The sequence below is a fragment of the Mus pahari genome, chromosome 13 (assembly GCF_900095145.1).
Source record: "Mus pahari chromosome 13, PAHARI_EIJ_v1.1, whole genome shotgun sequence".
Taxonomy (NCBI): domain Eukaryota; kingdom Metazoa; phylum Chordata; class Mammalia; order Rodentia; family Muridae; genus Mus; species Mus pahari.
Genome location: NC_034602.1, coordinates 80,951,558 through 80,965,869, shown reverse-complemented (window position 1 = coordinate 80,965,869; position 14,312 = coordinate 80,951,558). Strand labels below are relative to the sequence as shown.

The 14,312-nt window shown below is 46.5% G+C and overlaps 1 protein-coding gene and 1 pseudogene across 2 annotated transcripts in view; both read right to left on the bottom strand.

Moving 5' to 3' along the window:
* The window catches only part of Art3 (ADP-ribosyltransferase 3), a 45,558-nt gene extending 37,517 nt beyond the window's left edge, over nt 1–8,041 (bottom strand). For both annotated transcript variants that reach the window (XM_029545270.1, XM_021211051.2), the window contains exon 1: nt 8,023–8,041. The gene's annotated coding sequence lies outside the window, so the exon portion shown is untranslated. The remainder of the gene's footprint in view (nt 1–8,022) is intronic.
* Nucleotides 8,042–13,828: 5,787 nt separating this feature from the next.
* Nucleotides 13,829–14,312, bottom strand: part of LOC110330343 — a 2,053-nt pseudogene continuing 1,569 nt past the window's right edge.

Sequence of the window (14,312 nt, the reverse complement as noted above, 5' to 3'; positions counted from 1 at the left end):
CTCTGCCTCTGCCTCTGCCTCTGCCTCTGCCTCTGCCTCTGCCTCTGCCTCTGCCTCTGCCTCTGCCTCTGCCTCTGCCTCTGCCTCTGCCTCTCCAGTGATGGGATTGCAAACATGTGCCACAAAACCTCGTTTATGCAGTCCTAGGGATCAAACCCAGGGATTCCTGCATGCGAGGCAAGCCCTCCCCACTTGAGGTTCCTTTCTAGCCTCTTTTCTGTTTGTCTGGGTTTTGTTGTCTGTCTGTTTGAGAAGATTTTGCTATGTAGCCCAGATGGCTCAGAGCTGAACTCCTGAGTACTGGGAGCGCAGTCCTGCATCACCGTGCCTAGCACACTGTAGTTCTATTCAATGCTGAGCTACAACAAGCAGTTGGAGTGAGGGCAGGCCAGGCAGCTAGTGAAGTTCAGGAGGTGGGTGGGACCATAAGACCTGTTCCAGCAGGGACTTCGTGCATCTTTTATGCCTTTCTGGAATGGAAGTGGCAGAGCCCACAGGAAATCCATGCTTTCCTCCTAGACACGTCTTCTGGGTAAGCCTCGGGTCTGTGAGCCCTTGTCCATTCATCGCCTGTGGCTTGAAGTTACAATGAGCATACCATGAAAAGGAGGAAAGTCATGTCTGTGGTTTAGAGGGAAATTCTGAACCGCTCTTCCAGTTGGGCTCACAGGAAAATGTGGATAGATGCACAGCTGGGTTCACTGTGCACACGAAGAGGTGACAGTTACAACCAGGCATGCCTCAAGGAAAGAAGAACTGGAAGAATGTGGGGGCGAGTTCCCCACGTGCCTGCGCAACTATGCCCACAGACTGCAGCAGGCCGCTTCCTTCCTCTGCTCCACAGGTCTCTTCTGTTGTTCTCTCCAATACAGCCTTTTGTTGTTTGTTTGTTTGTTTTTAAGACATCGTTTCTCTGTGAAGCCCTGGCTGTCCTGGAACTTGCTCTGTAGACCAGGCTGACCTCGAATTCAGAGATCCACCTACCTCTGCCAGAGTGCTAGGGTTAAAGGTGTGAACCACTGTACCCAGCTCCACTTTAACCATCTTCATCTGAAAACACGTTTCTTTCGCCATAGAATACTAAATGGGACAGCAAACAATCAATGGCAATTTGTTTTCAGCTGTAAGATGTCCAAAAAAACAAGGACCGAGGACAAAACCAACCGGAGACAGGACATACTTTATCCTAAGTGCCCTCCTAGATAAGAGCAAAGAAAGCTTTCACTTACAGCCAGCACACTGTCTTCTTTAAAGCACTATTAAATAAGTGAACCATCGCATAGCCTGGCGGAGAGGCAAGAGCTCTTCCCTGCAGCATGCAGGATGTCGTAACCAAACGTGCAATTACTGCCTCTGTTCCCAAAGCTGGAAACCCCCATGAAGTAACTGTTGTGGGAACATCAGCCAGACTTAAAAGAAAACTAAAGATAACTTACTGCTGATTTAGAGCTGTTCCCTTCTAAAACGGGAAACATCAGCTATCCGAAGAGAGGAAGCAAATCTACAGGCAGGGACAATCCCTGTGCGAGGTGGCAGGTGGTGTGGTGACCGGCCCTGGTCTGGTCTGGGAGCATTCTTACATGGTTAGAACCAATAACAGTCTCCCTTTCTCTCTCTCTCTCTCTCTCCCTCCTCCCTCCCTCCCTCCCTCCCTGTGCCTTCCCTCCCTCCCTCCCTTTTCCACTTTATTTCACACAGGGCAAATGAGGGAGAAGTATGTCAACAGACAATGTTCCTGATTTAAAGGACCCCACAAAGTGAACTGTCACCATTTTAGCATCTATAGGAGTTCTAATTCCTGAAGGACAGACTCCCAAGTCACAGATGTCTTGCACCTCACCGACCCCTACCCCCTCTGCCCATTTGTGCTAGTGTGACAGATCTAGTGTCCATCCCATAGGTAACTTACTCTGTAGCCCCCGTTTCTTTATCAAGTATGTGCACGCTTGAGTGAGAGCCGAGTCTTAGGCAGTTTCCACCCTTAACGCTACTCAATGCTATTTCCTTTTCTAGATTGTTCAAGTCACTTAGTTCTTTGACTTAGCTGCCCATACAATCTGGAACAGCCTGGACATACAGTTAGACAGCTCAGTGACAGGACAGGGGACAGCATATCTTTGTCTTTTGAGATATCTACACATGGGAAAAGGAATTGGGAACAGACAGGCAACAAGCCATTTACAGGTTTGTTAGAAAAGCAAGAAGGTTCAGCTGATACTCTTTTAATGTTAAGGCCAAAAAAGGATCTTAAAAAAAATTATAGGTGTTAAAAAACAAACAAAACCTCAGACCAGGAGAGAGGTTGCATGTTAATCCCAACATTGGGCAAGTCTCTGTGAGTTCAAGGCCAGCCTGGTCTACAGAGTGAGTTCCAGGACAGCCAGGGCTATACAGAGAAACCCTGTCTCAAAAGCAAAACAAATCAAATGAAACAAACAATAACATAAGCTAGCCGTGGAGGCTGAGGCAGGAGGATTATGAGTTTGAGGCACAGTCTGGACTATGATAGGGAGGAGGGAGGAGGGAGGAGGGAGGAGGGAGGAGGGAGGAAGGGAGGGAAGGCCCAAACTAAAAGATCCAGGACCTTCGGAAGTTCTTCAGCAAATGTGTGCTCTGATACCCACCCTCTCCACAAACTAAAAACACACAACAACAACAACAACAACAACAACAACAACAACGCCAAACCACAAGTTGCTTCTGTTTAAAAATTTAACTCAACACATAGGGAGGAGAAGCCAGAACTACAGAAACGGAACGATAGTCTGCTTCTCCCACGCTCTGTGTATAAATAGAGGAGAAATCCCTTTTACTTTTCACACCTCTTAAATAATGAGGGTATTTTTGCTGAAAGAAAACGGAAAGATCAAGATGAATACATCTGAACCTATGAGTGAATCGGCAGTGACTGATTCCTAAAACTGTGACGGCTATCAAGTCTCCAAGTGCTAATATATGCATTTTGCCAACTTTCTATTTAACTAATTCTCCGAGTAAGAGTAACGTGATCCCATGTCACACTCCAGCTAGACTGGCTTGGTGTCTCAGACTCCCCCAGGGCCGCTCTACCCCAAGTCACATAATATCTTTTTTTCTTCAATTTTAAACATTCCCAGTGCTGGACAAGCTTTGGAGTTTTGCTTCTGTTTGTTCATTGGTCTGTCTGTCTGTCTGTCTGTCTGTTTGTTTGTTTGTTTGTTTGTTTGAGACGGGGTCTCACTGTGTATACCACCTGGCTGGCCTTTAACTCAGATAGATTCCCCTGCCTCTACCCCCTAGGGGTTGGTACCTTCAGACCTGGCTAGTTTGGTTTTGTTTTTTATACATATGTGTGAACACACACACAACACACACACACACACACACACACACACACACACACGTGTTAAAAAGGCATTCATGGACATCAATGCTCTTTCAAAGTGACAGTAAATGTTGATTTTACTGTATTTTCTTACTAATTTAGAGTATGCCAACGCTATGCCTTACTATTGTGTCCCTGCTTTGCTGTCTGTGTTTTAAAACTGTGCAGCTAGGACCCTAAATTGAAAACAAACAAACAAAAAACAAAAACCCAAAAATGCCCATGTGCAGATCCCAGCCCAGATGTTTTCTAGCCATGTGACTTCTCAGTGAGGCATGGTATGTATGTCTTTGTCCTGTACCCACATACATCAAATGGGGACAATGGATCCTCTCGTACTTTGGGAACATTGCAAACTGAAATGCAGGGAAGGGCATCGGAGGACCAGGACGGGGGCCTCTGTGCACATCAGGCGGCTGCCTCGGAAAGTGAACTCTTATACTGGGCATAAGAAGATGACACGGGGGCTAGAGAGATGGCTCAGCCGTTGAAAGCACTGCTGTTCTCGAAGAGCACCTTGCTTTGACTCCCAGCGCCAACATGGTGGCTCACAACTGTCTCTATGCCCTCTTTTGGGGTCTATAGGCAAGAGGTGTGCACTTGGTGCACAGACCTACACATAGGCAACATATTCATACATGTAAAAAAAAAAACAATTAGCAAAAACTTTGAAAAGAAAATGACACAAAGATGCTGCCTTTAGACCTGGGCACCAAGGCATGTCTAGCCACGAACATCTTTGCAAAGCTCACGGCTGAGCAACTGCCACACAGGGCCGCAGGTCTAACACCTGGAGATTGTTCTAGCAACCAGGCACACGAGGCTGGGTGGTGCACAGCTTCAAGTCAGGCAAGCGTTTCTGTACTCACCGCCTTTAGTTCAGGTAACTAGGATTTCCTTTGACCTCGGCATCTCCTTCCCTTTAAAGTCATGCACAGGGTGAATGACTTCGGACCACCCTTTCGGAGCTGTCTGATCCCATTTCTACAGATGTCAACCGTCTGGTGTCACATAAAGTTCTCTCTATGGTTTCTAAGTTTAAACTGCTGAGTGATCATCATAAGCACTATGCAATCATGTATGATAATTTTGAAACTTTTTATTGAGTTAATTTTAGACAAAAGAAAATTGTAAAAAAAAAAAAAAAAGTACAAAGAAGGTCCCTGTCTCTACTTCCCCCCTTAACGGTTGCATCTTTTATAACCATGACACAACTCCCCAGAGCAGGGAATGAACAACGGAACCACATCACTTGCCACTGATGTTGGTTTTCTAGGCTCTGATCCAGGACTCACATTTAGTAGTCCCTCAGTGTCCTCCTATGTGTAACAATCCTTCCTGACAGATACGAACTTAGTAAGACCATCAAAGCATTATCAGTAAGTCATTCAAAATCACAACGCTTGATATCACATTTAGAAGAAGACATCACTTTATGATTCTCTTGACAAAAGCGAATGAGGGTATTCCGGGAGGACGTCAGGCGCAGATCACTGGCGGCTGTCCTATAAGACACTGTCTGAGGCTCCTTACAGGCATCACCTTCTCTATTTTAAGCTGTGTGCATGTGGTGAGTATATGACAGTGAACACGTGCACGGGTGTGTGAGTGTGGGCACACATAAGCCACAGCACACACGTGGAGGACTCTGTGTGCATGTGGTGAGTATATGACAGTGAACACGTGCCTTCTTCCCTCCCTCCCTCCCCCTCCCTATTACTTGTTAGAGTCACGGTTCTCCATCTGAGCCGTCCGGACACTTAACTATTGTAAACGACGTACAAATGATCTTTTGTGTGTATGCTGTAGGTGTTCCTGTGGTGGACGCATGCACGTGAGGGTGTGTTAGCACATGTGTGATGTCGAGCATCTTCACTCACTCCCTCTTGCTTCCTGAGACGAGTTCTCACCAGATCAGGGATGCGGCTCATCAGTTTACCTGACCTGGCCAGCCAGGGAGCTCGGGGATCTACTCCCCTCTCCTGCTCCGACACGGGGGGTCTAGATGTGCCAGCTTGCCTGATTCACATGTATGCAATAAGCACGTTACGCACTGAGCTATCTCCCCAGCACGTAAGTTACATTTATAGTGAATATCCATCTAGGATAAGACACCAAAGTTTGCCTGCCTTTCCTTTAATTCTAATTAGCAGGTGGTTCCCACTTATCCATAGTACCTAATTCAAGTTTCATTTGAAAAATCAGTCTTTTCTGCTAATTTTTCTCATGATCACTAGGATGTTTATTTCAACATCCCTGTGAGGTAACTGCTCTAGCCGGCTAGCCTAGAACACAGATCTATTTTTCTAGGGAGAAAACCGTCTAGGTCTCAACCTGAGGTGTGAACCCCGCATTTATTCACTCTCCCCTCAGTCTGATGAGCTACAGCACCTTCCTCTCTTCCCTGGCCTTTCCTCTCATGATTTTCGGCATCTACTGAACAATGACACGCATCATTAGCAACCATCAGGTCTGGAAATGTCCCATGCACGAAGCCTGCCACGCCTTTCTCTTCCTCCTGTCCCCAGTTTTTTATCATGAGAACTATTTTTGGAGTCCCCGGTTTTAGGACATGTGTATAGGCCTCACAGCCTTCCAGACTCCACAGAGGGACTGTACAGCACATTATTTAGACTTGAGGAAAACCCCACAGCGACAAGTGAACACCTGTCCCTACTGGGACAGCCCTTACAGAACTCCGGGTGCTGCCTGGGCTGATCCTGGGGGTCCTCCCATTCTATATTTTATATTCTTAATATAAACTCTAAAGGTTCTAGAGATGAGAGGGCCTGGGATGAAGGGAGAGGTAATGCCTAGGGTGGCTGGGGCTCTAAAAAAGGACCTGAAATCCAAGTGGCCAGTGAGGGAACCCAGTGGGCTAAGGGGGGAGTGGCTTCCTCGTCTGCTTCTTCTCCACTGGCCTCCATCTGATGCCGATTCCTGCTGCAGTAGACATCAGCTCTGGCTAACTGACATTAGCTCCTGTCCAGCCAAGTGCTAGCACCAGGTCTGTGGGACGTGCACTGGCTGTTGTGAGAGCTGCTACTGCTGGTCAAGGTGGGGACACAGAAGGTAAACATGACCACAGAGAACACGCTCAGCCTCCTGCTCTAACCTCCCTCTGTCTGGGAGGCCTCGGCATTTGAGTTACTGCCAGGCCTCTGAGGTCTCCCTTCCTTCCTACTGCAACTCAGAAGGAAGGAATTCTCCTCGGCTGTTCGCCTCTGCCCCGACCCTGCTTCTTATAAGTTGTTGTAAGTGGCTAAGATAGCGTTGTGCACATGTTTGAATCCTTGCTTTCTTCTTTAAAAAGAAGCTGTGCTCTTTCTTACTGAAATACCATGGAACTGGAGACACAGTGTGCACTCTACGGCATACTGCAGACAGCAAACAAGCCACTGTCATGATCTGGGTCCCCATCCATCCACCCATCCATCCATCAATCCACCCACCCATCCACCCATCCATCCATCTATCCATCTATCCATCCATCCATCCATCCATCCATCCATCCATCCATCCATCCATCTGCCCTGCTACCCAGTCACCAATGGGTAAAGATGTAAGGTCAGAGGTGGGCAACACACCTGGAAGGAGATCATTCTCTGGTCACACCTTCACTACTCATGTCTCTAGGCATTAAAACCAAGAGCTAGGAAACTGGGACCACAGGAGGAAAACAAAGTGTGGGTCTCAGGCAGAACAGGAAGCAGGGAAATGACAGAACTCTTATTTACTTTATTTGAAAAGAAATACACTCAATTAAAAAAAAAACCACTAAACTCATAGCTTCTCTTAAGTATTAAAAAAGTTATTCTTGTCTTAAATGCATTAAGTTGAATATAATAAAATATTGCAATCACAATAATGTCCTTCCTCCTTTGTTACATTTCTGAGTGGATCTCTTAGTTTAAATAGGCCTAGTTAACCTTTAGTTCAAACTGGCAAACCGCATGTATCGGAATGTTCCCTATAACTGGTTACTTGAGTCAGAGCCTACTAAAATACCAGGAAGTCCAATGCTGTATCATACCTTGCACACATGGCTTGTCTCATATTCACGTGCAGAACTCGTCCCTTGAAGCAAGACCCTCCAGCTAGACCAGGAGTGGTATCCCCCACATCTGCTTCCCCGACCCTCTCCCTTGTCCAAGGCTGCCCCGTTACTGAACCCACGAGTTGTTTGCAATGCAGCTCACTGTTACTCTCTCGCGTGCTTCTAGTCCCCAACAATAGCCATGCTGTTTCCCAGCTTGGAAAATTAACATGATCGTCACTATCGCCCTGGCGGTCATGTTCCGCTCTGGGTGGCCCACAGAAGGCGGTGCATAGAGCTGCCTTTGTTGGGAGGAAAATGCTCTCTCTGAAGCTTATGGTGACACTGGAGTTGTTTTGTACTACATACTGTTCCTGGCTCAAACACATGAAAAAGACAGCAAACTCTCGGAGGAATGCAGAGGGCACAGAAAGGAGGGACAATCTGCCCAGGAAGGTTACAGAATGCAAACGCACCCTGTGTTTGGGATTGCTTTTCCATTTCATTTCATGCACGTGGGTGTTTTGCCTCACGTATGCCTGTGTACCATGTATGTGCCTGGTGCTGCTGTAACCCCCGAATGACTGACACTAGAGAGACTTCAGCGGTGTGTACAGCTTACCTCCGCATTCCGCTCCCTCCCGGGCAAGGCAAGCACCATATGCAGACAGCTGGTTTCTGTGCTTCGTCCTCCTGCAGCAAGCCTGGGGCTCCCTCCCCCTCACTGGCTGTTCCCCTATCATTAGAACGGCACTACCCATAAAACTCCCCCTTAATAAGGACATTCTGAGGAGACAGTGTGAGACATCCTCCCCACCTTTTCGGCTCCGAAAACCAACACTCCTCCTGATAAGCAGAACTTTCTAGGTGCCTGCCCTTGAGACCTTAGAGAAATAACAGCTCAAGGGAGACCAGGGCCTCGAGTTTAAATCATGGAGAAAAGGAAATCAGAGGTCGTGATTGGCCATAAAGTTAGTCCCTGAGCAGACATCTGTTAGCCCCGCTCCTGCTTCAGTACCATCCCACCAAATGATTACAACCCTCAACTCCCCTTTTTCTGTGAACATTCAGGGGATTCCTAACTATACTGTATATAAACCCAGTGTTTTCTGGACTCAGGTCGCTTGCCAGCATTCACTCGGTGAGTGAGAGGCAGGTCATCTGAGTTCAAACTTGAAACTATAAAAAACTCTTTTGCAAGTTGCAGCGGACTTCGCAATTCTTGGGCTTGTGTGGGTTTCCCTTGGACTCAGGGCACAACAGTGCCCTCAGAGACCAGAAGAGGGCATTGGGCTGGAGTCAGAGATGGTTGAGTCACCATGGAAGTGCTGGGAATTGAACCTGAGTCCTTGGCTCAGCCCAAACAGCCAGTGCTCTTAACCATTGCTCCATGACTCCAGCCCTGTGTTCTGAGTTTTGGCATATGGTCTTTTGAACTTACCTAAAACTCCAAATTAACTAGTCTTTAAACTCATCTCTCCCTCTCTCCCCCTCCCTTTCACAATTACTTAAAAATACATTTTCAAAATACAATAAGTGATAGCTCGGCACGGGTTACTTATGTACTAATATGATTAGCTTGGCAGTGGATTTCATGAAAAGTAACACAAATGGGTCTGGTCATGCATAAAACAATGCTGATGTGCTGTGCTTTCTGGGTTAGAAAAAAGCAAACAATGACTACTATTATATCTGATGATTTTCCTTCTGAAAAGGTAGAGAAATAGTCAACTCAAACTCTCTGTGGCTCAAACTCATCGATTACCAAGAGCAATGAAAGGATAAATGGGTTAGGGTTAAAAACAAAACAAAAACAAAAACAAAAACAAAAACCACCCACAGCTTAACAAAGCAAACCACACAGTAGATTTAACACAGCCTAAGAGTCTATTCGGGGCAGGGACAAGCTGGAGACAGCTGATACCAGGCCATCAAGAACGGGTACAGTAGATCTAACTCTCAATAACCGTTTATCGGGAGCTGATGTCATGGCTCAATGCAGCAGACGTTTGCCTGGCAGGGATGCGGACTGGAGTCCACATCCCAGAACCCACATAAAAGCCAGGCAGATGTGACAGAGCTCCCATAGTCCCAGTGCCGGGGCATCCTCAGGGCATCCCCAGGGCAAGCTGGGTAACTAAACCAGCCGGAATTGGCATGCTCTGCGTTCAGCAAGAGAATCCGCCTAAACCAATAAAATGGAGAAACCCAAGAAGACGCTCGGCATCAACTTCAGGCCTCCTCATGCATACACATGTGTACCCAATGACATGTGAACATGCGCACACACAAAATAAACAGCTTTTCAAATCTCCGATCACTGGAAGCAGAAAGCTGTCTCTCTTCCGCTCCCTTTGAGACACTAAAGTGCCCCCCCTTTAGCACCAGACATTCAGCACAGCCTGTGCGTGTGAGCTGAGCTGCAGTTGTGACTCTGTCCCTTCTGGGGTGCTGGCAAGGCAGGGAATCATGACTCATAATGGTTCTCTCAAGCATGGGGGGGGTGGGAGGTCAGTCAGACAGTGGGGACTACTGAAATGGCCCCTCGTTCCTGTGCGCATGCCCAGTGCTGTAATGTCTGGGACAGCACAGATCAAACACAAAGTGGTGATTATAAAATGTGACCCCTGACAGATCTATTTCAGATACCAGAGGGCATAAGCAGAATGTGGGTTTTGAAAACATCTATGTCAAATTACCAGAAAATTAAGCTTAAGTTCAGAAACAACTTTTTTTTTTTTTTTTCAAAAATCGCCCTCAGTCTGGGGTTCTTTTTGGCAACAAGAAAATGCGCAATTTTTTTCTGTGTTTTAGTGGACTTCTGTGTTTTTATGATTTATTTCTAGTTTCTATTTGTATCCTTCATTGTGGTCTGACTCAGGGTCTGACAGACACTTTGAACACAGTGTATAGGGTTTTTCTTACTACGGGGTCAGTATTTTAATGTAAGGACATCACAGTGTTAATGTCTTAACAACAACAAAATTCACTAACAGCTCTCTAAAATGACTGTATTGTTATATAAAAGAACAGCAGGTGTTGTACTGCCATAGGTTAAACGATCTGCCTTTGGCTATCTCTGTCTTCAGTCTGGGCGTGTTATTCTGGATTTCTGGCAATCTCCCATAGGAGTGAGTCATCTGTCTTCTACAACCTCAAACAGGATCCTATTACATCACGCTGATTTCTAATAAAAGGAAACGTTAGAGTTTCCATTTCTAGTCCACATTTCACAACTGAACTGAAGACAAGACCTTGGCACTAACATTTGGTGGGAGGGGGTCACTGTGCATTTCTGAAACGTCTTGAATGGAGAGTTAACGTTATACTTAGGTGACTTGCATTCATCTCTTTAGATCTGAAAACTATGCAGGGAATTTGGGGACTCAGTCATAGAGCCTACAGATCTGTTAGGCAAGCGTTCTACCTCTGAGCTGCCCCTCAGCCCTGACATTTTCAAGTCCACAGTCATCTGGAAGCATTGCTAAAGCTCACATGGACCACACTGTGTGGCTAAGTTTTTATTGTCAGCTTGACACTACCTAATGCGACCTGGTAAGAGGGAACCCTAGTTGAAGAACTGCATCCATCAATCAGACTGGCTTGATGACTGGCTCCTGTGAGGAGGGCCCACCCCACTGTGGGCAGAACTATTCCTTGGAAGTCTTGGGATGTGTGTTAAAGTGAGCGAGAAGCAAGCCAGTGGGGAGGAGAAGCAGCGCCCTGCCACAGTCCTGCTTCAGGTCCTGCTTGAGTTCCTGCCCTGGCTTCCCTCAATGACAGACTGTGACCTGTAAGCGGAAGTCCTTTTCCTCCCAGGTTGCTTCCAGTCACAGTGTTTTATTACAGGAACAGAAAGCTCAGTAGACCACACAGATAATACTTAAAAAAAAAAAAAAAAAAAAAAAAAAAAGACAGAAATTAGACTCAGTTCCTGGGATATTTCTTTAAATTCAATGGGAAACTTTGAGTAGGTGGCCAATATAGTCCAACTTGAGAAATAACAACAAAAGAGGCCGATAGCACTGGGGGGACAGAATGTGAGGTGAGGTTCAGGAGGCTGGAGGGGTGGCTCAGTGGTTAAGAGAGCAAACTGCTCTTCAGGGGACCTGAATTCAGAACTCAGCACTCATAGTGGGGGCTCAGGACCACCTGGAGCGCCAGCTTCCACGAAGCGAAACCATGGCTGCTGTTGTCCTTTACCCTGAGCTATTTTAGAGCGAGCGTCGCGGCAGCCAGGACACACGCAACATGCAATGCGGGCACTCACCAGGTCCTCCCGTCCAGTATGGCAGCTACTAAGTGTATATGAGCACTGAGTATTTGGCATGCGGTTGGTCTAATTTGAACACTTAATCAAAAAATAAATAAAATCTCATTTGATGCTCATTAGGCAATAGTTTTTATGATTTGAGTTACATAAAATATATTGCTTAAATTATTTTCAGTTGTTTTTACTTTTTAAATGTGGCTACTGGAGACTTAAAACCACGGATGTACTTTACATTATTCCTGGATAAGCTAGGCGAGGATAGTCAGTGCTATAAAATTAGAAGAAATAATCATTATAGAATATGAAAAGATGTTATTTTAAAAATAAGCAAAAACCAAGGCATGCTGGCACATGCTATATTCTTATATTCTCAGCATTTGAAAGGACGACGCAGGAGGATGGTCACAAGTTAGGCCAACCTGAGCTCCATAGCAAGGGAGCACATTAAAAAATAATAATAATAAATAATAGGCCGGGCGTGGTGGCGCACGCCTTTAATCCCAGCACTCGGGAGGCAGAGACAGGTGGATTTCTGAGTTCGAGGCCAGCCTGGTCTACAAAGTGAGTTCCAGGACAGCCAGGACCACACAGAGAAAACCTTTCTCGGAAAACAAAACAAAACAAAACAAAACAAAACAAAACAAAACAAAACAAAAATCATGAAGCTAAGATGGTGATTTAAAGAGCTCAAAACAGGAAATGAGTGGGACACTCCCGACCAGATACACCAAAATTTACACAGAGAGATCAGGAGATCTGTAGGTGAGGGGTATCCCGAAAGAAAGCCTTTCTCCTGCCACACCACAGACTATCCGGCTGGGATTGGTCAGAACCAATCCTAAAGACCCTCCTACCGGAACCTTCCTCCTCCACCTGTCTGCAGAGCAAACAGACATCCTACGCACAAGGCCAAAGGTTACAAACCTGCAGCACACGAGAAGGAATCTGGCGACCGCATCTGTAAGAATGCCAGGGCTGTCAATACATCTGAACATTAATGAACATTTGTTGATCTGAGATAAAAGGGTAGTGTTTTCCAAGAAACTGGATTACTGATGGGAAGCCTGGGAGAGAACACCTGTCCACCCTTAAGGCTGGGCTTTTCCTTAGCTGCTGGAAACCCGGTAAGAAAGTTAACAGCCCCTGCCTGCCTCGGCTCACCCTGCTGTCACATCTGTTATCTGAGGACCGGAAGTGAAGGTTGAAAGACACCTTCCTTGGCATTTACAGTGTGCTTTCTCTCTAAGGGAAAGCAGACGCTGCCATACGCATATGGTGGGCACAGCCCCTCCACTTCCAGGGTGACACAGGGAAACAGCAGCGGCCCTACAGGTCACCTGTGTCACCATCAGGGAGGAAGAAGGGCCTTTTATCATTCTGCTCCTGCAATCTCCTAAATGATCTACAAATATAAAACTTGCTTTGTCGATCAGGCTGGTCTTCAATTCACAATCGGACTGCCTCTACCTTCTGAGTGCTGGGACTAAAGGTGTGCACCACCGCCGCAGCCACCAGTGGCAGCCTTGAGTTCTGCTTTTAAAATACGCTCTAGATTTGAACTCACTAGTTGTTGTATAAGCGACACACCTAAAACAGATTCAGAAAACTTACGAGCAACAATGATTTTTTTTTTTCAACCTTAGAAAAGCATTCCCTTTTGATTAGTTACAAGACTCAGGGAACATTATTTTTGTATTTATGGGAGGGCGATGGTGGGGAGGTAAGAGGGGTTTCACACCATCACCCAGAATGTCCTGGAACTCACTGAGTAGTCCAAACTAGCCTTGAACTCACAGCAATCCTCCTGCCATACTCCTCAGTTTCTGAGACTACAGTCATGAGCTATCACACACATTCTCGAAGGTTTAAAAGTTCGTAAAGGAAACAGAGCTGTTCTTAGAGATACACAGCAGACGCCCCTTTAACATATCATGGTGTCTCAGAATGACTTCTTTAAGAAATGCTCAACCTTAGGCCTCCTGTGGCCCGTGGGTCCATGGGAAATACTGAAAAGAGGCGGGGAGGCAGCCCCCACAGGAGATGGTGGTGATTTCACTTTAAGAATACTCTGGAACAACCTCCGGTGCCATCTGGTGCCATCCGTGTGACCTGTGCCATGCCCTTCCCTTTGGTTAGTCGTCCAAAGTCAGAGAGCTCAAAGTCTTCTGGAAGCAGCAAGCCGGGCCTCCTCCTTGCTGGTTTGACAGTGTCTCCGGTCAGCTTTCTCGGGAATGACGAGACCAGCCTCACGGGCCAGGGTCACCTTTCCAATTTGCAAAGGAAACTTCTTTTTAATTCTGTGGAAAAGTTTTTCTCCTATGTCAAGTTCAACCTAAGAGTGCGTTGCTCCTGGCTGGGCAACCGGTTTGATGTCCCAGGGCACTGTAATTCCAACAGTTCTATCTGCTGCTCCTGTGTCTGGGTGATGAAGGCCTCTTTAATGTCATCTGTCACACAGCAGCTGCGGGGCACAGGAATGACCAGAAGCTGGAGGTGATGGCTCCTATAATTTCTTGACTCTTAAAGAAGCTTTTCAGTGCTGGGCGGTGGTGGCACACGCCTTTAATCCCAGCACTTGGGAGGCAGAGGCAGGCGGATTTCTGAGTTTGAGGCCAGCCTGGTCTACAAAGTGAGTTCCA